This window comes from Artibeus jamaicensis, unplaced genomic scaffold, assembly GCF_021234435.1.
Source record: "Artibeus jamaicensis isolate MK-2021 breed Jamaican fruit bat unplaced genomic scaffold, CSHL_Jam_final contig_415, whole genome shotgun sequence".
NCBI classification, from domain to species: domain Eukaryota; kingdom Metazoa; phylum Chordata; class Mammalia; order Chiroptera; family Phyllostomidae; genus Artibeus; species Artibeus jamaicensis.
The window spans coordinates 14,903,952-14,928,869 of NW_026521823.1; the positions used below are offsets into that span (position 1 = coordinate 14,903,952).

General features: G+C 35.2%; 1 pseudogene; it reads left to right on the forward strand.

The window, feature by feature from the left end:
- The first annotated feature begins 8,571 nt into the window (after positions 1-8,571).
- LOC119044091 (myotubularin-related protein 7-like) lies at positions 8,572-14,166 on the forward strand (annotated as a pseudogene).
- Positions 14,167-24,918: the final 10,752 nt, after the last annotated feature.

Here is a 24,918-nt window from a genome sequence, read left to right on the forward strand (position 1 = left end):
TGTATGCATCATTAAAAAAAAGCAGTAAGAAAAAACAAATAACAAAAAACCTTATAAAAAACAAAGTAGTAACAAAAAACTTATAATATTGACTGTTAAGTAGTTGGACTTATTTTACAAGGAAATTAATATTAGCTTTTGGTGTTTTGATCATCTTTGGAGGGAACTTGCAGAAACTCCTCTGGGTTAATACATGTAGATTCAAGGTATTAGTGAGATAATTAGACCTCACTAAAACTGTATGAATAATCTGGATGTAGGATTTTAAATAAATTTCTCATGAGTTTTTAAACTAGAGATAACTATTAAGCTCATTAATACACAACAGCTGAGCAATCTGACTATTTTACTTATGGAAGAAACAGTATGTGGTATAACAGAGTGAAATGGTTCAAGACTCTTGCCCGCTTATACTATCTGCAGCCAAACTTACCAGTGACTGTGTTGTACTATGAACAAAATATAAAAACTGAAATAGAACTACTAGTTGAAGACTCTTGTCCCAAAGAGCACAAAAGGCATACGGAAAGTATTTACCAGGACAGGAAGGGTTTAAAATATATTTAATGAATAATGTTCCCAAGGCCCTGAAAAGGAAGCTGGATTCTTACCAAAATCAGAACACTTAGGAAGATTCTTCTCAACTTTGGTCCATAATAATTTGATAAGTATGTCATACACCCTTGAAGGGCACCTGAATATCCTGTCGTATGTGTGGCCATAGAAATGTATCTAGAGGCTTAGAAACTAGTACCTGTGGCCTAGCCTCCTAAGGTGCAATGTATGAAACAGTTCCTCTCCCAGGTTCTGCAAGCAACCCTTGTTCAAACATAGTAAAACAAACAATTTTTCAAAATCAAATGCTATGAAGGGCATTTGTCAAAAAGATTTTGTTCTCTGCAGCACAATCTTTTTGAAACAAGGAAACACAAGTATCAGGAAAACATTTTGAAAATGAATTTAGCAGGCAGTTAAGGCAAGAAAAAATGAGGGTTGATTAAGCAAGAGCAAAGTACAAATGAATATCTTTGTTGATTGCTCAGCTGTAATTTGAACATGCTACTAAAATGGTACAGCAGTGACAATTTTTAAGAGACTAACAGCTGATGGAAGGTAGGTAAACATTTGAAAGATACAAGATTAGGAATTATTCACTGAATCACAGCATCAAAGATTATTATTTTGATGCCTGTTCCTATGACAGCTCTAGAAAATCCACATGGCAAGTTGAGTATATGTTCTTTTTTATAAATCTAGCACATAAATTACTTCTTTACAAAAGTAGAAGGAGCATTCGCATATGTATTCAGCCTAGGAGAACATTGTACTGGATTATAATATTTGGTGGATTATATTGTGAGTAATTATATTACAGCAAGTTAGTAAAAAACTTAATCAGCCAACTGAATTTACATGCTAGATAAGCTCATTTTGTAGGTGAAAAAGTATTTTACACAGCTGCTCTGAGGAAATAAAAAAAGAAAAAGAAAGAACATGACAAGAGATCAGATGATGGAATCAAGACCACTTAGGGGCCAGAAATTAGGGAATCAGGGACCATGGAAAGATTTCATAGTCTGCACTCAATTTGAACCCCAGTAAACAGTTTTCCCTGTCTAAGATACAGAACTACATGTTATGTTCTCAATTGTGTGTTTGAATACAGTTTTAACACTGCTTCAAACCATGTACTCTGTATGTACTAAGTAGAAATTCAGAGACTGGGGTACAAACAATTAGCAAATTTGTTTTTTTCTAGGATGTCTCCAAATTCCCTAACATCATAGCTTCTGAAGGAAAAATAAAGCAAATAAAAGACAATCAAAGCAAGTCAGGTGATATGGTGAGACGTACAAATAGTAAATAAAACTAGGCCTGCATCAACTAGAAAAGGAAGAAATATTGTTAACTATAGTCACCATGCTGTATGTTAGATCTTTGGAAATTATTTACCTTATAACTGGAAATCTGTACACGTTGACCATCATGCTTTAACATCTTGCCATAACAACAAAATGGTAATTATGTGACGTAAAGGATGTGTTCACTAACCTTATGGTGACAACCGTTTCGCAATATATAAATTTATCAAATCATCACATTTTATACCTTAAGCTTACATAATCCTATGTGTCAATTATATCTCAATAAACCTGAAAAAATAAAACAAAAAACAAACAAAAATATTTATATATAGTATGTTTAAATGTGGGATTGTAGCTTACATATATTACTATTTACTTTTAGTTTTAACTTCAGATGAAGGTCATTTCCTCAGATTAATAAATATTATGTGAGTAAAAAAAGAAAACTATTCCTTTGCATTTGGAAGGGAGGCTAGGTACCAAAAGTACACAATACAGCCCACTTCTTGGATGGATGTCAGTGTCATTACAGGGAAATGCTAGAGGGAGACAAAAACATTATAAATACTTGTGATTCATCCTTCTTACAACTTCTAAGAGAAAGAATATTCTTTTTCTGGTAAACCATTTAAGACTCACTAAATAAATTATTGATATAAGAGACCACATGTCATTCTTGAAAAAAGTAAGAGATAAATAGGGGTGAAAAAAGAAAAAATTGTGAAAGTGGAGTATATACAGATGAGAGAAAAGGAAGTTGAATAACTTTTAGGAAAAGTACAACAGTGGAGAGAGATATATGTAAAGAAAAGGTTAAGGACTTTCATTTTCTAATATGTTATTATTATTCTATTATAGTTGTCCCCATTTTTCCTCCTTTGCTCCCACAGTCAATCCCCAGCCTGTTGTCCACGTCCATGGGTCATTTATACATGCTCCTTGACTAGTCCCTTTCCCTTTTTTCTGCCTTTATCCCTCTCCCGCTTCCCTTCTGGTCACTCTCAGTCTGTTCCTTGTTTCCATACCTCTGGTTCTATTTTGCTAGTATGTTATTTGTGTTCATTAGCTTCCTCTTATAGGTGAGATCATATGGAATTTGTCTTTCACCGCCTGGCTTATTTCACTTAACATAATATTCTCCAGCTCCATCCATCCATGCTGTCCCAAAAGGTAGGAGTTTCTCCTTTCTTTCTTTCTGCTGCACAGTATTTCATTGTGTAAATGTACCACAGTTTTTTGATCTACTCAAGGGCACTTAAGCTGCTTCTAGCACTAGGCTATTTTAGATAAGATCAGGAGCTTTCAGGGTGGTATGGGTATAGACTGGCAGGTGACAATTTTAAATAACATTGCTATGAATATAAGGTGCATAAGTCCCTTTGAATTGGTGTTTCAGGATTCTTAGGGTATAATCCTGGCAGTGGAATTGCTGGGCCAAAAGGCGGTTTCACTTTTAGTTCTGTTTTCCACAGTTGTTGCTCCAAAATATATCAAGAACTCACACAACTCAACACCAGGAAGACAAACAATCCAATTTAAAAATGGGCAAAGGACCTGAATAGGCACTTCTCCAAAGAGGACTTATAGATGGCTTATAGACATGTGAAAGGATGCTCAGCATCACAAGCCATCAGAAAGATGCAAATTGAAACCACAATGATATATCACCTCACACCTGTCAGAATGGCCATCATTAATAAACCAACAAACAAGTGCTAGCAAGGATGTGGAGAAAAGGGAACCCTAGTGAACTGATAGTGGGAAAAAGGGCCTGTTTTTAAATGCCTTTTTTATCTCCTGGAAGAAATCTATATTTAACCACTGCATTACATTTCAAATGCTTAACATTGAATTAACATTTTTTTAAAATGTTGTACAATGCTGGAAATGGCACTAAGATGGTTCCCATACATCTGTATTGCACATGTGTAAAATAAAATGTGTTTGAACAAATGACAAGCAAAAGATAGAATGAGATGTGAAAGTAGCTAAGAGAGAGAGGGTGGCAGCTGGACATGGAGAGCAGCTGATTCACTTTATTAGATGGGAAGTTATCCTGCTTGATAGAGTTTTCTCTGTTCAGAGTAGCCCTCGGTGCTAAAGCTTTATTTAGTAGCTCTTCTCTTTTCTCCATGGCAAAGTTTCCACTTCTCTCCCTGGATATTTAAAGCCATGATATATGCCTGTTTCACTTTTCTATAGTTTAATATAGTATGTGTGCTAAAACAATAGCTTATCTTAAATTGCTCTGTTTCTCAGGAAAACTGAAAAAAAGTCTAATGGAGAGAATAGTTATTCCACTTCATATTGAAGTAGAATTTCAAGTTGAAGTTGAATTTCAAGTTGAAGTCAAATTTTTCAGTAGTGCAATGGTATACTACTGTTGAAACATAGAATGGGACAAAAGCTGGTTAACAGTTGTTCATGCAGAAAATAATATAATAATGAGTGAATAACAATACAATAATAAACTCTGTGTTTTGTATAGTCACAACCATAAACCTATGTTGTCCCATACTGCATGATGTTGTAGTACAGTTTTCCAAAAGTGTAGACTGTTTCAAAGCAAGTTTAATCCAATTTAACCTTATTATTGTGGATGTTAATGTTTCTTATAGGTTGCTCATTGTCCTGAATATTTCTATGAAAAAATGTTTGTTATGTTGTTATAAAATATGCTATTTTATTCTCTTTAAAGCTTTTCCACTATATAAGATTGCAGGGTTAATAATATAGTGGAGATGTATGTAGTCCATTCCAAAGAAAGAGGAAATTCTGAATGATCAGATCAAATTCTTTTCTTTTTTCTTGTAATAAAAAGATACATGAAATTTTTGCATGGCCTGAACTTCAGTTTCAGAACTCAATTAAATTAACAGTTTTACTTTAAAAGATGAGAAAACTAATATTTAGTTTTTGAGTCACTTATTCTTAGTATTGTTAAGCATAGAAGACTTTCATACTGTAATAACAGAAACTATTTTATCTAAGCAAAAAGATTGCAATCTGAAGATGAATTTTCAGGTGGCAACCAAAAATGAGCTCTGGAAAGAACAAAAAAAGGAAGGCTCTATAAAGGCAAAAAACACAAAATGCAATTCTTTCATGCAAATAAAGGCTTGCTAGCTAGGTTTACAAGTGTTAATTACTTCCAACATGCAAACGAGGGATGTTAAAACTACAAGAGAGGAAGTCCAAAAGTGTCCACATAGCAGTTGTTGTTTATGACTCAGCCTTGAGCTGACCTTAACAACAGGTTTAGCAAATTAATAAAGCAGCTCAGAGACTGCAGGACAAGATGTGCATAGGCCCCATTTTACTAACAGCCTCCAGATTTTATTTTAAGTGACTCCCTTAGAATGTCTACTCCATTTCATTGTCTCGGTTATGAGTACTAATATTTTATTTGTAAATAATTTAAATGCAATTGAAATATATACAATAAGGGATAATCTCTTAGAAAAGAATCTATTCTGGTACCCAGCATTTAAAACATACTAATTATTAAGTATTAGGGAAATGTTAAATGCTTCATATATTTCCATTCAGCTAACAAGCAGTGTCCTATTAACAAATAGCTAGACTTCTCTGTGCCAGTCTACGATTAACTGATTGGCAATTAGAACAGACACTTCTCCAAGGACGACATACAGAGGATCCAGAGACAAATGAGAAGATGCTCAATATCGCTAGCTATCAGAGAGATGCAAATTAAAACCACAATGAGATACCACTTTATACCCACTGGTCAGAACAACTGTCATAAACAAAGGAACAAACAACAAGTGTTAGAGAGGTTGTGGAGAAAAAGGAACTCTAATGCACTGTTGGTGGGATTGCAGACTGGTACAACCACTATGGAAAACAGTATGAAATTTTCTCAGAAAACTAAAAATAGATTTGCCTTTTGACCCAGCAATTCCATTGCTAGGATTATATCCTAAGATCCCTGAAACACCAATCCAAAAGAACCTGTGCACCCCAATGTCCATAGCAGCACGATTTACAATAACCAAGAGTTGGAAGCAACCTAGGTGCCCATCAGTAAATAAATGGATCAAAAAACTATGGTACATTTACACAATGAAATTCTATGCAGCAGAAAGAAAGAAGGATCCCCTACCCTTTGCAACAGCATGGATGGAACTGGAAAGCATATACTAAGAGAAATAAGCCAGGCAGTGAAAGACAAATGCCACATGATCTCACCTTTAACAGGAACCTAAACAACAAAACAGTCAAACAAGCAAAATATAACCAAAGACACTGAAATAGGGAACAGGCTGACAGTGTCCAGACGGGATAGGGGAGGGAATTTCAAGGGGAAAGGTTTACAGGAACAAGTATAAAAGACGCATGAACAAAAACCAGGGGGGTGGAAATGGGAGGGAGGGTAAAGTGCTAGGTGGGTGGGCTGGGATGGGCTTAAAAGACAGAAAACTGTACTTGAACAACAATTTAAATAAATAAATAAATAAATAAATAAATAAGAGATATTAAAATGAAAGGTGATTTCAAATCAAATGGTCAAGTACAAAATGTCTTTTAGAAAATTTATGATACACATTTTTATATGCTTATAAAAGTAGAATTCAACTATCTTTCCCTATACCTCAACCTCTTTGCTTTTGTTATATTTCCCTCACTATATTCATCCATAGCTCAGTGTTGTTGTTTTCTAATCCTGCAAGTGTGCATCTGTGGAAACTTGAACCTTTCTTCATTCCTAATTTTCTCCATAATACCCAATTGACTTTGCCTCTAATGAAAATGTGAATATTCTTAAAAGAGACTGACTGCTTATATTTCAGCTCTGCAGAATTAAAACACTTGTTCACTCTGCTCCATATGTCATCCAGATGGCTGAGGGTGTTGCGTTCTACATAACCACTGGAATGAATACCTTACCAAGGATGAGAGAAAACATGAGTGAGAGAGATAAGATGCAGAAGGGACCTACTGCACAGTTGCACACAGTAGCTGAATTAGTATAAGGAGAGAGAGGCACACAATAATTTTACATGATTTTGAAATAATTACGGTGACCTAGAAAGAAACTACAACACGCTAGTGATGAAACAGACTGACTAATTAGAAATTCAGGAGCAAGAAATACAAAATCTTCTAGGCTGTTGATGTCAGCAACACATTTCTGACCTTGAGATAAATAAAACACCTTTGGGCAGGGTAGTATACCTGGAATGAAGTGTTCCCTTCAACAAGACTTCAATGCTGCTTAAATTATTTGATTTCATCAATTTTACTTAGTGTAAAATTGTACATATGCAGGGGAAAAAGGATCTTATGGCTTGGACGTCAAACTGGAAAAGAAGACCAGGAAAGGTATATTGATTAATAATAAATTTATGGGTTTGTATAATGTTAATTAATGGAAATGTCTACAATTTGTTTTAGGAGATGTACTGAGTGAATAGTATTACACGTGGGACATAAAGTCAACATTTTAACTCCTTTTGCTACAAGTTAATGAGATAAAAATAACACAAAGCAGAGAATTTTCTCTATTAGGTTCTTCCTTATGAACAGGCTGATATAGGTTTCAGTCATGGTCTACCAGCATCTTACTTAAATTCTTATTTGGATTCAATGTAAGCAAATGAGTACTTATGTAAAATCAATGATTTATCCTCAATTCCAATGGCTGTCAATTTATAAATTATTACATAACCAAAAAGATATTACAGAATTACTTCCTTTATAGGCGTCATGGCTATATTTAGCTGTTTTGCATAAAATACCAATGTCAGCATCTGACACACAGAAACAAAGCACATTCCAATATTAAAGAACATAGTAAAGACAACTTAGCTCTGACAGATGCTGTGCTTCATACGCTTTGCTCTGTGATGTTTAACATATGTTGTCAATTAAAAATTTTTTAAGAAATATTTAATAATACAGATCTACCACAATGAGGGCTTGTGGAAATAGTTTTTGCATATATGTGTCTTGTTTTATTTTTGCATATTTAAGTTTAAAAAGAATAATATTTACTTGCTCAATGTGTGCTTTATCTTCTTTGAAAGATGCATTTTTGGCATTTACTTTCTATAGATGATAAATAATTTTTATGACTGACTATGCATGAAATATTTTACAGAGTAAATTAAGAAGGTATTTATTTCCACTTTTTAAAAAATGTTAATACATAACTAACATAACTAACACATAACACATAACACTCAACTAACTTAATTTTAGAGCCTAATTATTTACTGAGAGTGGATACTTCATGCTATTATTTGAAAAATAGTGTTGAGATACACACACATATATACGTATACATTTGCCATTGCAAGAATAGGTGTTGAATAGATGCTGACACGGAAAGAATTAACACCAATTTTGATACACAATCCTACAGAAATATTTCAACTGTAAGCCAAAGTGGATGAAACAAACTGTGGATGACTCATCCCATGCATAGTCATTGTTAGGCTTTGGCAACACCATGCACAAGAAGATAATTCAATGGTAGAAACAGCACGTCTCCAGCTGTCCCTATGGTGGTAGAATTGGGTATTCTAGTATAATCCTAGATTGACAGTGGTTCTGAAAAACATGATAATTCACTGGGCCTCAGATAATTTTATTTATTCTATTTATTGTGGGATGAAATAGATTTAGCCATGATCTTAAATACAAAGAGACAAACAAACAAATTATGGGACACAATACGACAGACATGATCTCCAAGTATCCTCTGCTTTCTTCGAAGAGCGAACTGATGGTACTGCAAACCCCAGTGGAATAGCAAGTCAGTGAGGTATCTGGGTTTATTTCCACATCCATTCACTCATTCATCCAATGGATGTGCTGAGGGCCCATAGGCGTGCGAAAGCTTCTGCTGAGTACTGTGAATACACTGGAAGCCCATGTACTTGTCAATCAGCTCTATTATATTAAATTAGCCTATGTATCCAACGGCATGACATAACTAAGGAGATTTCCCAGAAAAAAACTACAGCTCTTCTGAAGCAGCCCAGATTTTCTATCTGTGTATAAGCAGGGACTAGTATTGACATTTTACTATAAGGGAATCACATGGAGTATTGATTCGTGTCAGTGAACAGACACTCAAAACAATTACAGATCACCGGTGCCCACTCTTGAAATCGCCTAATTTTTAGAACTGTATGTTATAGGCAAGAAAGGAAGGAAGGAAAGAGGGAAGGCAGGAGGGAGGGGTTGAGAGAGGAGAGATGGTGGGCACTACTCATTTTCATAAGAACAATAAAACACTTAAACTGTGGGCTACCACTTTCGAAAACCTTAGTTAAGTAAACTTATACATATTATAAATAGTTTTTTTCTTTTCAACAAGTTACAATTAATATGTTTGTGAATTTTCACATAAAACTTTTGCTATTTGGTGAACTGCTAATACTTTAATTATTTTAACATGTTTGTTTTCCTAATACAATATATGTCTGAACTCCCTTTGAACATCCCTATTCCTTATCCAATTTATAAATTGACAATTTTCAAGGTATATTTTAACTCAAAAATTATATTTTAAGAATTGTTGTAGCTTTATACATTCATAAATTCCTTTCTGTATTATTTGCTTATTTTTACTGATACAGAGTGCAGCCAAGAGGGGGGCCCCAAATAGGGATTTGGAATGGGGCCCAGAACTCAGGGTGTCCAGGAAATATTAGAAAGACATATAAAATGTCCTTACTCCTTACCCCAAAGGTGTGAGTTAGGGGAAGGGACACATGGAGCAGGAACATGCAGAGCTGTTTTGTATAGCAACAGCTTTGCAGTTAATCCATGACATAGTCATTTAACATATCTATAACCTTTAACTAGATGCATAGATATGTTAAATAGCTATGACCAAGCTCTGAGCCAGGAGAATGGAACGAGACTTCTCCCCAAGATGTGACTGGGGGTAGGTCCCCCAGGTGACAGCGCCTGTGTGAGAGCTTGGAGAAGATTGGCTCCATGACATGGGGCCACACCTGCCCAGACTCACAGTGGCAGCCCAGTAAACTTGTAATAATACAGGAATGCTGGCAGGTATAACTGATTGTAGGAGGAGTCAGAAATGGGGTTACAGAGGAAGATTGCCACAGGGATTTAAAACCCAGACACGGCAGCCATTGAGAAGAGAGCCACGTCCTTTTGGCCAGAGTGGGAACCCCTGCAGCTTTGGTTGAAGAGGACCATGTGGCTTTGAGGTGCTCCCTTTGGCTATGTGGCCTGGGAATCAAGAGACACTTTGCCTGAAAGAAGGGTAAAAGAACTCTTGCCAGTAGGCCATGAGAGGGTACCACATGACTTTGGATTAGAGATCCTGCCTGGATGGTGACGCAGCTGATGACCTGAAACACGGATGTTTGCTTCTTTTCCGGAGTTGCGGTACCCTGAATAAGGGCAGGGGAAAAAGGAAGCACTGTGGGGGTCTGAGCGTATCCAAAAAGTACTTTGATATTTTAATAAAGACATTAGGTCACTACTTTAAGTCTGTATAGTATTAAATAAGTGTTTCCTTTCCTTTTCACAAATCTCTGGCATTGAGAGACGTCTTTCCTATTGGTGACCGACACTTGAACCTGGTAGAGGGTCTTTTGGTAATAATACATTGTGACTTGCCTTGGCCCTGTGTGTGTATCTGCTCTGTAACATTACCACATATTTCAATTTTGAAAGATCAACACATGACTTTGGAAAAAATATCCTCTGTTTATCTAGAGCTTATGAACAAGATAAGCTTATATTGATTTCTTTCCTTCACACTTTTATTAACATAGTTTATGTTTCCAATCAGATGTAATCTGAAGTATCAAGTATGAGTTTATTCATTTTTTTATTTTATTGAAACTGACAAGACAAAAATCTATAAATATTTCTTTATTGTTTGCTATTATCCATACCCTCTTTTAGATTATGATACAGATGTCTTTATATTAAAACTTCAGTGCAATCGCAATAAGGATACATGGGTAGTAATCAAGTATCAAAGACCAAACATTACTGCCTACTTTCTCTAGATATGAAAAATGAATTTAATGACTTGTAACACAGCTCATTTCAAATGTGTGTGTGTGTTACCACATCGGAAATACTTTGGCTGGTCTTTTCCCTACCAGTTTTATTATGAGCTTAGTTCTGTACCCAAATCTAGTGGTAAAATTTCTTCAGAAGCAAATCTGCTACTTCAATGCATTGAACTTGTCTTACTTTATTGAAAAATCTAAATCTCATTGTTTTTTCACTTGCCACTCTAGATGTCTAAAAAAGTGAGAGTTTATAGCAGCAGGGAAGTGGCTGAGCGGGCAGTGACAGCCGAGGTTGAAGAAATAGATTCCCCATGTAAGATCTGGAGCTGCCGACAAACGCTGCCAGGCTACACTCTCACAATAAGCACACCATTTCAAACATTTGGCAAGCTTTTCCCTAGGCCTCTCTGACATTGTTTAATCTCATAGTGCTTGCTCTGGCTGCAGCATTGTGCAGTTAAGTTGGCTGCTTGCACACTGAAAATACTGGAGATATTGCTGTCCTACCCATCATGGAAATTCAAATGAATTCAAATGATCCTTCTTGCCCCATTGCCCTCCATGGAGACTCCCTCAGGGTCCAATGCTTACCCCTTTTGATGTGAACTATAATGTTTAAGACATATAAAAATATTGTTTAAGACAATACACATCCTTCAACTGCCAGAACATGAGTATATTTTTGTGTAACATTTTATTTGTTTTATTTCTGTTCATGCTAGTAAACTAATTTTGAAGATACTCTCCAGCTAACTTTCTCTAGTTCTTGAAACCTAAGAATACCATAAATCTTTGCGTGTGTTTTTTCAGAAACAGACCATGAGACAAGGATTTTTGAGCAAGAACTCATTTGGAATGCATACCAATCACTGGCAAAGTGTGAGGAAGTAACATGATCCCGCAGGGGTTGTGGTGAATGTGGCCTAACACAAAAAGGTTGGACACTCCTGAAGGAAGGTGGCAAATAAAATGTGAGTTTGAAAGCCAGCTTTCTGCAGGTAGAACTATCTCTGCAGAGAAATCTAGGACAACAGAACAGACAATATGCTCCAGATTTACATTTATAAAAGAGGGAATTGAGGATATTTGCAAAATATCTCCAGCAAGATTTGAATGAGGTGTCCTGTCCACCGCACCCTACATGGGGGTAGGTACGTGAGCCCCGATCACCACAGCAACCTTGCAGGCATGGCTCTGCCGTGGAGCACATCTGTAAGCCCAAGGGGGAAAATGACACCTTTGGAGGTAGAAGGTCTTCTGAAAAAGCAGCCCTAGGTGCTTTGCATTTTATGGCTACTCATGTCATATTTGTGGAAAATGCACCTGACACAAGAAAAGAAACATGGATTCTTCACAGCCAGATTTCTACCATCTTAAAAACAGGCAACAACTGCTAACGGATGCCACCTGCCTGTGCATTGCAAGAACTTTCAGCTGGAGCAACTCATCATAGCACAGGAGACAGACTGCCATGATGGGTACATCACTCTACATGCTTTGCAAGACCAAATATGAGGAGTAATGCTGCCTTTAATTCAACCCCAATTTGGATAAAGCAGAAAGAGAACAAGACTGGATACTAATCAATCTCAGTGAAGAATACAAGTGCATGGGCCTACCTAAGGATTATTGGCATCTCAGTGATGCCAGCAGAGACTGCAGAGCTTGCAATTCTTACCCCACCAAACATTCCCAGATAAGCCACAGCACACATCAGAGCAAAGAGTTCCAGATTCTGGAGCAGACGGCAATTTCCTGCATTTTCTTATGATTGTACCATAAAAATAACCTCGCCCCCATCTGCCAGAGCAGCCAGTCCCTGTCTGGCTTCAGTGCCTTGTGCTTGGAAGACTAGCAGATGCTCCAGACCATTAGGAAAGCAAATTCAGGGAGCAACTTCGTTTAAGTCATTGACATTCAGCCTAAACTTAATGCCATGGCAAACCATGCTTCCGGGAAAGGCTATGAGAATGAAGACAATTATTCCAACATCAAGCGCCAGTTTGTCTGGTTAAAAAACATCTGCAGAAAATGCTGGAAGTATGTGAACTTAAGTCTCACTCCAAGAGTGACTTTCTGTGGGGACTGGAGAGCTCCAGCTGGTTAAGGCAGATCAAGGCCATTGAGGATGCAGGTACCTTCGTTGCCAAGGCATCTGCAGAGAAAGATGCAAGTGTACTTGTTCACTGTTTCCATGGTTGGGGCAGGACTGCACAGGTGTGCTCAGTGGCCAGCCTCCTGCTGGATCCACAGGACTGGGCTCTGAATGGCTTTGTGGTATTAATTGAAAAGGACTTGAATTCCTTCGGTCACAACTGTAATCACAGATATGGCAATCTAGATGTGATTCAAAAAAAATCTCTCCAGTTATTGACCAGTTTATTGAGTGTGTCTGACAGTTATTGGAATCATTTCCCTGTGTGTCCGAGTTCAATGAGCAGTTTCTGATTCACATTCAACATTACTTTTATTCATGACAGTTTGGAAACTTCCTATGTAACAGTGAAAAGGAAAGATGAGAATTCAAAATTCAAGAAAGAGCATACTCTTTATGAGCTCACCCGCAGAAGAATTGAGTGACCATGTGAATCCCCCCTTTAGAGATGATCACAGTCAGACCCAGGGAAATCTTTGCGTCCATGCAACATCATGCAACTTCATGTTTTAAATAAAATCATTGGAGTGGAATGTATAACCACTTGGAGAAGAGATTGCAGCCCTGCCTGTCACTCACGGATTACCTCATGGAAGTGAAAGAGGAAACCCAGCGGCTGGAGGAAGTACTAGAGGCCATAGGAGAAGGGCTGGAAAAAATCCAAAATACCTAGTTAAATGTCACTGAAGTGAAGAGTAAGCCAAGTGAACCCTGCAAGCACTCAGGGTTTTCTACCTCAGACAGTAGCATAGACAACACTCCCCAGAACTATAAGCTTTTTATGAGGAAGAGCTTTGCTTATTTCATTGTCATATCTTTATTTCAAAATGAATGCTTTTAATTCAATGAACAGGAATTAAAATGAATTGAGTCATAAAGGATATATGTAAACAGGAGCCCACAAGGCAAGGTAGATTCTGCTCTAACTCAACCCAGGACAACTTGAAAAGCTCAGATCCAGATCTGAACCGACAATAATCAGGAGTCCCAGGTGGAGGATTTGAGCTGTCAGTCTCTAAGTAGTGGAGAGTATGTACCCAGTGAAGGTGGGGGCCAAGACCGGGGTTACGCTGGAGCCCTGTTTCACCTGAAGCTTCCCTCTGCAGTTCCCACATAAAGGATATGCAAGAAACACTTTCCAAAAATAAGTAAACAGTGCAAGTTAAGATAAAAAATAACTCAAGATATGTTTTGTGTCATTGAGAATTATAAAACATAGCAAGGAAAAGGAGGATAAAATCCAACTCTTAGTTTATTTAGATGTTGAAGAACAGGAAATAGTACTTTCGTCAAATAAATATTAAGAAAATTATCCCATTTCAGAAATCATTTTAGACTATGAAAGTTTTATTCACTGCAGAGCTACACCTCTACCGTCACCTGAGGTTATCCCTACAAACCTTCTATGTCATAGGATGTATCTGCTCAGCTCAGAAAGTGCCCTCGCCCTTTCCTGTATTCCTGTTATCATTTACAATCTCCCCTCTTATTTCACTTCCTGTTGCATATTTTGTTTCCTAAAGCATTTGACATCATCTTCCTTATCTTCATGACTGTTTCTAATAAATATTTCTAATAACAGAGGTCATTGTTGAGAAGTACCCTTCCTGGTTAATAGATATATTTGTCATTGAAGAGCTTTGTAATTGCTTAAGTTTACCTTTTAGGTTTGATGATCACCCTAACTTTTCCTTAGGTAATATATTTTGAATTGCAAAAAAAAAATAATTGGATGTTTACTGCTCTCAAGGTATTGTAATTGTTCTTCAGAGAAAGGCCTTAGGGGAAAAATGCAAATGCCAAGAATGTACAGTCCTTAGAGAGTAAGAGATAAGACTGGAGTCTTATCTTCAGATAAGACTGAAGAGATAAGACTGGAGTTTTAGCCGCATCTGGCCTTGAGTCTTTGCATTGTTAAAGTCCCAATTTTATAATCTTTACTGTCAAACTACACGAAGAATCTAACAATATTAATGACCTTCACTGCTATACCAAACTCCCATCATTTATTAGTGGTATGGAGACACTCATTTGGAAGGTGTTCAAATGTAAACTGGAGGGAAATAAATATAAGGTAATCAGTGAAACCGTTTCTTTTAATTTTACAATCAAGAAAAGCAGAGATTTAGAGTGGTGACTTCAAAAAGAAGTGAAGTCAAGATTGTTACAAATTTTTAAGGATGAGGAAAATATCCTCGTATTGATTGACACAATAATGAGAGTTACCCAATGGATAGAAAAATGTTGATGCCAAAGAAAGAAGGAAGAATTTCTGAAGCACAATTTTTTAGCATACCAAAAGTAAAGGCAGAATTAGAACAGTGGTGGAAAGTTTGGCTCTTGTTAGTTTGGACCATTAATACAGAATAACAGAAAAGCAGGCAGAACTATGATCACAGATATAGGTAAATGGGTGGTAGCAGGCATGTGCCCAAATACTCCTAAGAAGGTCTCAGTGTTTAAATATGATCTGAGTGGAACTATTACTGTGAATAATGATGAAGAAGAAAGCACTAGAGTTTAGAGGAGAGGAGAAGGATTATGGAAGGATTTTTAAGAAAAATTAGATAACAAATGGAACACAGAAATATGTATTCTAGTCATATCAAGAACCTAGCTGAGGTCTAATAATTAGGTTTTACACGATGGAACTATTATTTTTAGAAGTAAGATACAGTGTATCACTCCTGGACTTAAAACCCATCATCACTCTTGGGATGAAAAATAAAGCAGTTGCCTATTATGCCCTCTATCAAGCAGCCTCTGGATAGCCATGTAATCTCCCTAGCCCACTGTCCTCTTACTTTCTCTGCCATTGTTATATTGGCCTCTTGTTGACTCATCAGCGGTGTTAGGGTGGCTTCCGTCTCTGAGAGTTTGCCTTGTAATCTCTGCCTGAAAATCTTTTACTCTGTTAAGAGATGGCCTGGTCCTTTCATTGCTTCAAGTTTTCAGCAGTGTCATGTTGTAAGAGAGGCTTTCCTGACCTCACATAAAACATAGTGGCCCCTCCATTCAGTATCGTCTGTATCCTGCTTTACTTTTCTGTATAGCACTTATCAATGGCTCACTTATGTATGGTCCAGTTTTCTCTCTAGATGATAGCTTTTTATGAGGAAGAGCTTTGCTTATTTCATTGCCTTATCTTTATTTCAAAATGAATGCTTTAATTCAATGAACATTAATTAAAATGAATTGAGTCATAAAGGATGTATGTAAACATAAATACTAGAAATCATTCATTACTGCTTTTAAAAACTGTTTTTATTTTGCATAGGTAGTACCCACCATAAAAGCTATCAAAAGGGAATGATTAGATATCTGGAAAAGTAAAATAGTAAAAAAGAAGGTACATGAACTAAATGCTGATCTTTTCTGATAAAATTAACAACTACTGAAAATATACTCATAAATATCCTCATCAATACTACTGAGATTGATTTGGATATGGTGGCAATTTGTTTTGTCACTATATGTCAGCCCAGGACTGAGGTTGTAGCCTAGGCAACTGTACTTTATCAATTCTATTTGTATTTTTACAATTTTGCGTATGTATGTTAAGTAAAAATAAATAAATTGTAACAAACTATATTTTATTGATAGCTCAAAGATGTTTAGATAATTTTAAGAAATATAATATCAACTTTTTATATATTATTTATGTAATCTTACATTTTATTTATTTGAAATTTTATTTCAAATTTTAATTTCAAATCTTAAATTTTATTTCTCATTTTCTATTAAAAAATTTAAATACATGTTTAATTATAGAAATAATTAAAATTATCCAAAGTTAGGGTAAAATGTATATTGAATTATCATATATCCACAATTTAGCTTTAACAACAATTAATCTTCTGCTAATCTTATTTCTTATCTACCCATTATATGTTTTTCTCCCCCTGGACACATTTAAAGCAGATCTGAGTCATCTGTTATTTCATCTGCAAATATTTACTATACATTTCTCACAAATAGAAGGTTGTAATTTTTAATTTAAGTACCATGTTATGGGGTTTTTAATGACACTTAATAACCTGCCCTATTCTGATTTATCCAACTGTTCACAAAATTCTTCCTTTCCTGTTGTTTTGTTCTACTCAGAATTAAATGATGTCCTTACATCCCATTTAGTCACTATGACTCTTTTACTATGAAAGAATAAATCTCTACAGGCCTTTTTAGTGGACATATTTAGAAAATACTACTTGATTGTTTGTATTTAATAAAATTCTTTCCTATTATTACACATTTTCACGTAATTGTGTTTTATATTTTTGTCTATTTTAACTTATACTTTTAAATTATGCATTTGGTTCTGGAAAATACATTGATCTCATTGCTTACCTGCTTTGTCTTAAAAACTTACATTAAGTTTGAATTAACAATAGTGTTATTGCACCTCTGGTGTTTAGCTAGATATTGAGAAAGAAGAGCAAAGAGAGTGAACTACACATTGAGTTTAATAAACTGGAAGCATAAGCCTGTTCACTTGCTCAGCCAGGAAGTTGCAGCTTCATACTACAAAGGATTACAGCATTTCTCCAGTGAGTGGATTCAAACTCCCCCCTCCCCCTTCTAGTGCCAGATTGTTGGGGGGTTACAAAGGGAGGTGCTGGACCATCAAGCCTTGTCAGGGTATAAGGCTAAGGGGTATAAACCCATCCCAAGAGGGTAAAAGTATGGAAAGTTGATTGATTCTTTTGAGAAAGGATCTGGTCTATACCAAACCTATGCTCCTGGTTATAACCCCAAGGGAACAAAAAAGCTCTCTTTTGCCCACCTCATGATTCTTTGGCTTCCTTTGGTAAGGAACATGAGACCGTGTAGGTGTAGCAGCTACCCGGCCCGAGGCAGACTGCATGGGCTCCAAAGGGAACGATGGATTGCAGCTGGAAGCACACACCATGCTAAACGAATGTTGGACTGTAGTGTAATATGGAGCAGAACTCTGGACACTGGGTTTTGTCTTGGCCTTGCTGAAGACACAGTTGGAATTTTTCCATGTGAGACAGAGAGAGACGGGATGTGGAAACCAGGGGCAGCTTCTATCTCCACACAAACAAACCATTTTACGCCCCGCCCCAACAGTCTCCTGTGTGTGAGTGTTTGGAATGCTTCCCTTTTGATTACTGAGAAGAACCTAATTCCTACCACAACAAAATAGATGCCTGAATAAAGTTTATGATTTCTTTGTGATTTTTTTAGAATAAAAACCATTAGAAACAACCAGTCAAATACTTGGTCTTAAAGTCACTTAAAAAATTTGTGTGTGTGTGTATGGTGATGACAAAACTTGATACAAAATTATAATATTTATTTCAATTTGATGTCATTTGGGGGAATTTATTTCTTCTTCATAAATATAGTTATGGGTTTTAATTACAAATAGTACTTAAATAATACCAAGTTAAAAAGTAAAGAAAAGAAGAACCTATGAACTCCAATATTCATAGCAGCATTATTTACACTAGTCAAATGATAGAAATAGCCTAAGTGCCCATCAGTAAATGACCAAATAAAAAACTGGTATATTTTTCACAATGAAACACTATGCAGCAGAAAGAAAGAAGGAGCTCCTACCCTTTGCAACAGCATGGATGGAACTGGAAAGCATTATGCTGAGTAAAATAAGCCAGGTGGAGAAAGACAGATACCATATGATCTTACCTATAAGTGGAACCTAATCAACAAAACAAATAAATGAGCAAACTAGAACCAGAGACTTGGAAATTAAGAACAAACTGATATTGACTACAGGGGAGCAGAGGGGATAACAGGAAAAAGGGGAAGAGGCAAGTCAAGGAACGTGAATAGAGGACTCGTGAGAATGGACCAGTGGGAGGATTGACTGTGGGATTGGGGGGGTGCAGCAGGGGAGAGCAATGGGGGGGGAAGGCAGGACAACTGTAACTGAACAATAAAAAAAGAAAAGTGTACATAATTTTCTGTATTGTCATAAAAAAGAAATCTTGTTTCCAATGTTATCCATTCTAATTTGTGCTCTCCTTTTTTCTATAAGTAATAATTATATTTGCAGTTGCATCTTTCCCTTCTACTGTTTTTTAAACATAATGTACACAATATCATGCTTACTGAAATAAATCAGTAAAAATATCAAGGATCATATAATTCAGTCACATGATTTCAGTCATGTGTGGGCTATAAAACTGAAAGCAGTCATTGAACTAACAAGACAAACAATGAAAAACTCATAGACCCAGACAACAGTATGGTAGTTAGAGAAAAAGGGGATGGGGGGAGGAGACAGTAAAGAGTAAATGGGGTCAAATATATGGGGATGGAAGAAAATTCAACTTAGGGTGCTAAACATACAATGCAATATGCAGATGTTATATTATAGAATTGTACATTTGAAGCCTGCATAATTTTATTAACCAATGTCACCCCAATGAGTTTAATAAAGATATATATATACATATATATATATATGATAGCTCTATCCTATATATAGACTTTATATATATATATATATATATATATATATATATATATCCTTGATTCTATATTATAAAAAGGGGAATGTGCATGTATATAATGCACATTTGTAAAACATACTAAATATGTTTTAAAAAACACATGGATATTTTCTATATGTGTGAGTGAATGTATTTCATTCCCCCTTTTTTGTGGACAAAGACCCTCACATCCTCTCAGTTTCATTAACAATACTTCCTAGATATCACTCCACATCAATATTTGGTGATATAATTCAAAAATTTTTCAGGTAAATATAGACATCACTCTGTGAGTTCAAGCAGTTTATTCAACTGGTTACCTGTTGCTGGACATTTTGGTTGTTTTCTGTTTTTGGTATATTCCATAAATTGTATTTTTACTTCTCTGTGCTTAGGGTAGTTTCCAAAGGAGAATGTTGTTGATCCAAAGCATGAATAACTATAAAGTTATGATCAATATTGCCAAAATTCTCTCCATTTTGTTGGAAAACTTTGCTTTCCCTGAACAAAATGCTACGCCTTCTTGTTCATGACCTCACTAAGAGTTTATTGTCTAACTTAAAATTTATTTATTCTGATGTATAAGAAACTCTATCTCTTTGCAATTTTAATTTTCACTGTTTCATTTTAATTATCAGTGCATTTATTACTTGAGATTTCTCTTTCTGCCTTTTATCAGGTTTTGAAATTAAGTCATTAGATATTTTTATTTTTCATTTTTAGTTGATTCATTAGATTGCAATATAAGTTGAAAACATTTTTATCACTTTGTTATTTATTTTTCACTTTGATTATGATACTTTCTTCATGTTTTATTAATCATCACTTTTAATTTATTAAATTTAAATTTATTAAACATTTTGAGTTTTGTCTGTTTGAAAACTTTCTTCAGTCTGCAACTAAAAGCAATTTAACATTTTTACTACTTACATTTGTAATTTTCATATTTCAATTGAAATTTGTCATGGTTTATGGTATACAAAACAGATTTAGTTTTATCACCTAAAATATATATGGATATCAAATTGTCTCAGTATCAATTTTCAAAAGGCTAACATTTCCACACTTATTTAATATTACCTTTGCATATGATGCATTTCCATATTTACTCCACAATCTGGAGTTTCTTTTTTTTTTACATTGATATTTCCATGTACCTCTATATCACTACATTGTTCTGATGATGGAGATTTAAAAAAATGTTTTAATGAGTAGTAATGTTAGTTAATTCAAACGTCATTTTTTTAGAATTACTCTAGCTATTCTTTATTGTTTTATGTGTCTCATTATATTATACATGTATTAAATTACAGCTAATTTAAGTATTAAAAATGTGTGCTAGCCTTTTAAATATTATACCTTTTTTTATTTGTACTTTTTGTGCTTCAGAAGTATTTATAATTTTCCTTATGTAGTTTATATGTTATGCTATATTTATGACCACATATTTTATTTTACTCTGTTATTTATACACCCACACACACACACACACACACACACATATATATATATATATATATATATATCAGACCTCATTTTGTTATATAATCTAGCTAGTTTTATATTTTTATAGTATATACAAATATATATATATACACTTCAATATGCAACTGTTTCTTTATGTTAATTTCATATATTTCTATTTAAGTTACTTGATTTCTAAAGTTATTTTTCAATTGGCCCCTTTTAGAATATTGAAGTACACTGACATATCATATGGAAATAAAGATAGATTCTTTATCTATCTTTAGATAGATAGATATCTACATAACTTTTCACTTATATCTATCTACATAACTACCTACCTACATATCTGCCCATCTTTCTATTTATTTAACCATGTTAAAAAAGTACTGGTGACCTTTGAACAACAATTTGAACTGTAGTGGTCCATTACAGGCAGACTTTTTTTCAATAAATACCGAGTCAGCCTACCATAGTCCATGGTTATGCATATATGGATTAAAAATATATAAAATGACATTTTCCATCTATAATAGGGAATCCACAGATGTGGAAGGCTGATTATATGTGTTGTCTTTTTCCCTTTTATGTAAGGGTCTATAGCATCTGTAGATTTTGTTGTCTGTGTGGGGTACTGCAGCCAATCCTCTTCACACGCTGAGGGGCTATATTTAAGTTTGGGGGAGTCAAAAGTTATACATGGATTTCTGACTACCTAGGCACATAGTTGTTCAAGGGTACATACCGTATATCTAGGTACTTCATCACAAATTGTTGGGCTCTTATAAACTTCCCTTTTTGCATCTAAGGCAATAATCCATACTTTTTCTTTAGATTTTGGTGTGTGTATGATTGATTGTATTAGTAGTTTTCATCTGTTAAAACTTCTTTTCATTCCCTATAGGAATTTTCTATAACAGATTCATACATTCTTCTAGAATTGTGCTGAACTTACTTTCTCTTTCAGTTTTCTTGATTATGTGTAACAGGTTTCCACATATTTTGTGCACTGGTACATTGCCACGCCCAAACTACGGTAGGATGCATAATAGGCACCCATTGAGTGATTCATTTTCCCCTCTGTGCATATGCTCCATTTTTCTCCCTTATTCTTTCATTCTCTCATTTCTTACAGATGTCTATAGATTTTAAACTTTTTTCTTCATAAGGTAGCTTATTTGTGCAAGAATGTAAACTGAGTTTTTTGCTAAATAAGTAAAAGGATTTATTTTACATTTTGACCAAACCTACCAGGTTAGGGACATTGAGAGTGATGCAGAAGGATCAAACCACATTGCGGTGTGCAGCTTCGTCCCTTTGTCTCACTCCGTACCTCTTACAAACTGCATTCCGTTCAACTTCCAGATTTATTATTCAGTGGATGCCACATGCCTGCTGACAGATTTACGCCCTTTCTTCTACCTCTTGTTTCCTTCCTGATACATGTCATCATCTCACACTCTCCTGATCAGTCATCAAAAATGAGTTCAAATGCAGCTTTCACAGTGAGCGGTTTTCATGTCACTCCTGGATATTGTCACTTCTGCCTTTGTTGATCTACTGTTTACACAAATATTGTAATTTTACTGTTTATCCTTCTGCTTCTCCTACATGAATGAGAATTCCTCAAGGACTGGAAAACAAACTTCACCTTTATTTTCCTTGATTATAAATTAAAAAGTATACGCAGACATCTACAAATGAGGTGTATGATATTCAGGGTGAAAGGAAGAACGGCACTTTAGGATGTCTGTGGCCTTTACAATGAAGGATTAAATTTGCATTTTAAACAGGCACCCTGGGTTATTGTGATGCAGACCATCCACGGAGAACCCATGGATAAGTACATGTGGCCTACCCTAAATACTCTAATGCATGCAGGACTGCACTGCAGCAAAAAACAAAACAGGCCGAGCATGTTAAACCATGATAGGGGCAGATTAAGTTAGACGACATTTTTAACAAAGCTTCTGTGGCAGTGCTCTTCTGCCACTAGGCGTCATTGTTAATAATGTCTCATTTTTTTTGGTGATCAGTGAAATGGGGAGTTTTTTCTTCCCTTTGTTTATAGACTTTATATTCATGAAAGTGGGTAATCAATTCTAGAATTCTGGAAATAGCAGACAGAAAAGAAAAGATTTCACATATATGCCTAATTTTTGTAGTTTTTTTTATTTTTTATAATAAGCCTCACATTTCTTCATTGCTCTTTATGTCAATAAAGGGCAAGATAGCTTTGATATCTCTGAAACCAAATATGCCAACGTAGGGAACCGGGACTAGAGCTGAGGCTGTCTACCTCCGTGACATATCAAGCCGAAAGCTGTCTCGCCTGTCTGTGGATCTACACATTTAGATAGCTGTGACAAGCATGCTACTTTAGCAAGAAACATACAAAGAGCAGAAAAAATGTCTTCCACTGTATTTAAGCCCCAGGGTTCGCAGGGCTTCAGCCTGAGGGAATTGCATTCTTCTTCACAGGATGTAACTGGTGTCTGGGATGAAATTTCCAATAGACTGGGAATTGGTTTCAATTACATTGAGTTAAACATGACCTCAAGGTAGAATTTGATATTAAGTGGATAACTGATGGTTGTTATTATAGGAAAACCACACAGAGACTCTAGGGATAGCAAATAAAATGAGCTGGACAAAGAAACTGAACTATTATCTGACATTCAGAACAAGAAAGTGTTCTATGGGCCGCTGTTCTTTGGAATACTGTGGTACCCTTTGCAGAGAGCAGCATTGGGCTTGAAAAAAATCTGATGGTTTCATTTTTTTAAAAGCACTTTTGTTGACGGGTTTATATGTTAGCTATTAGATTCTTCATTCCGATAGCATTCTTTCCAATTTTTTATTGTAGCACTGTTTTCAATACTTTAAAGCTGTATTATTTAAAAACTACTTTCAAAACGAATTGTTAAATTGAAGCTTTATATGCTCTGATAAATAATAAACCTGCTTTTTAAAGTTTTGATTTATTCTTTAATTTACTTATTTTTCAAATATGTATTTCTTCTATAGATATTTTATAGCATTAAGAGTGTGCGACACATTATTATTATGTACCTTGACCACAGATGTGCCCCATGGAGTGGTAATTGATCTCTGTAATTTATTCAAGAATCATGGTGATCTCACTACAATAACTTGTGTGATAAGAAAGAAGTATTAGAAAATTTATTTTAATTCATCATAAAATTTCTAAATAGTTGTAAAAGATAGTGAGTCTTTTCTCCGTAGATATAAAAGTCTAATGAAATAAAATATTTGGATAACTTAATGTTATAATAATATTTAGTAAGTTAATAAACTGTTCTTTATTTTTTTAAGATTTTATTTATCTTTAGAAGGGAAGGGAAGGAGAGAGGGAGAGAAACATCAATGTATGGTTGCCTTTTGTGCGTCCCTGCAGGGAACCTGTCTGCAACCCAGGCATGTGCCCTGACTGGGAATCGAACCGAAATTGTCTGGTTCGCAGGCCCGTGCTCAATATAAACTGTTCTTTAGATATGTTATCTTTTTCAGTCATTCAAGAAAATGTCTCACTATTAATGTCAAAAATACTATTTCCAAAAGTTAATAAGCCTAAGTTCTTTTCCATTGTTAATATATTAAAGGCAGTATAATTGTTTTCTAAATTAGTATGGTTGCTATGGAGACAAATATTTCAAAAATATGTTTTGTTCTAAAGTTTTAAGATGCTTAACACATTTTCTTCCATTTCATATGTTATACCCAAATTAAGTCTATTTTTGAACAAATTTTGCTGAACTTATTTTATTAAGCTCATGCTTCAACAGAGAAATGGAAAATACATTTTAATATATATTATTTATTCATACATTTCTTTAAAATATAATTCAGTAATTTACTTATTTTAGGTACGCTATAATTTTTATACTTGAATAACACATCATCAT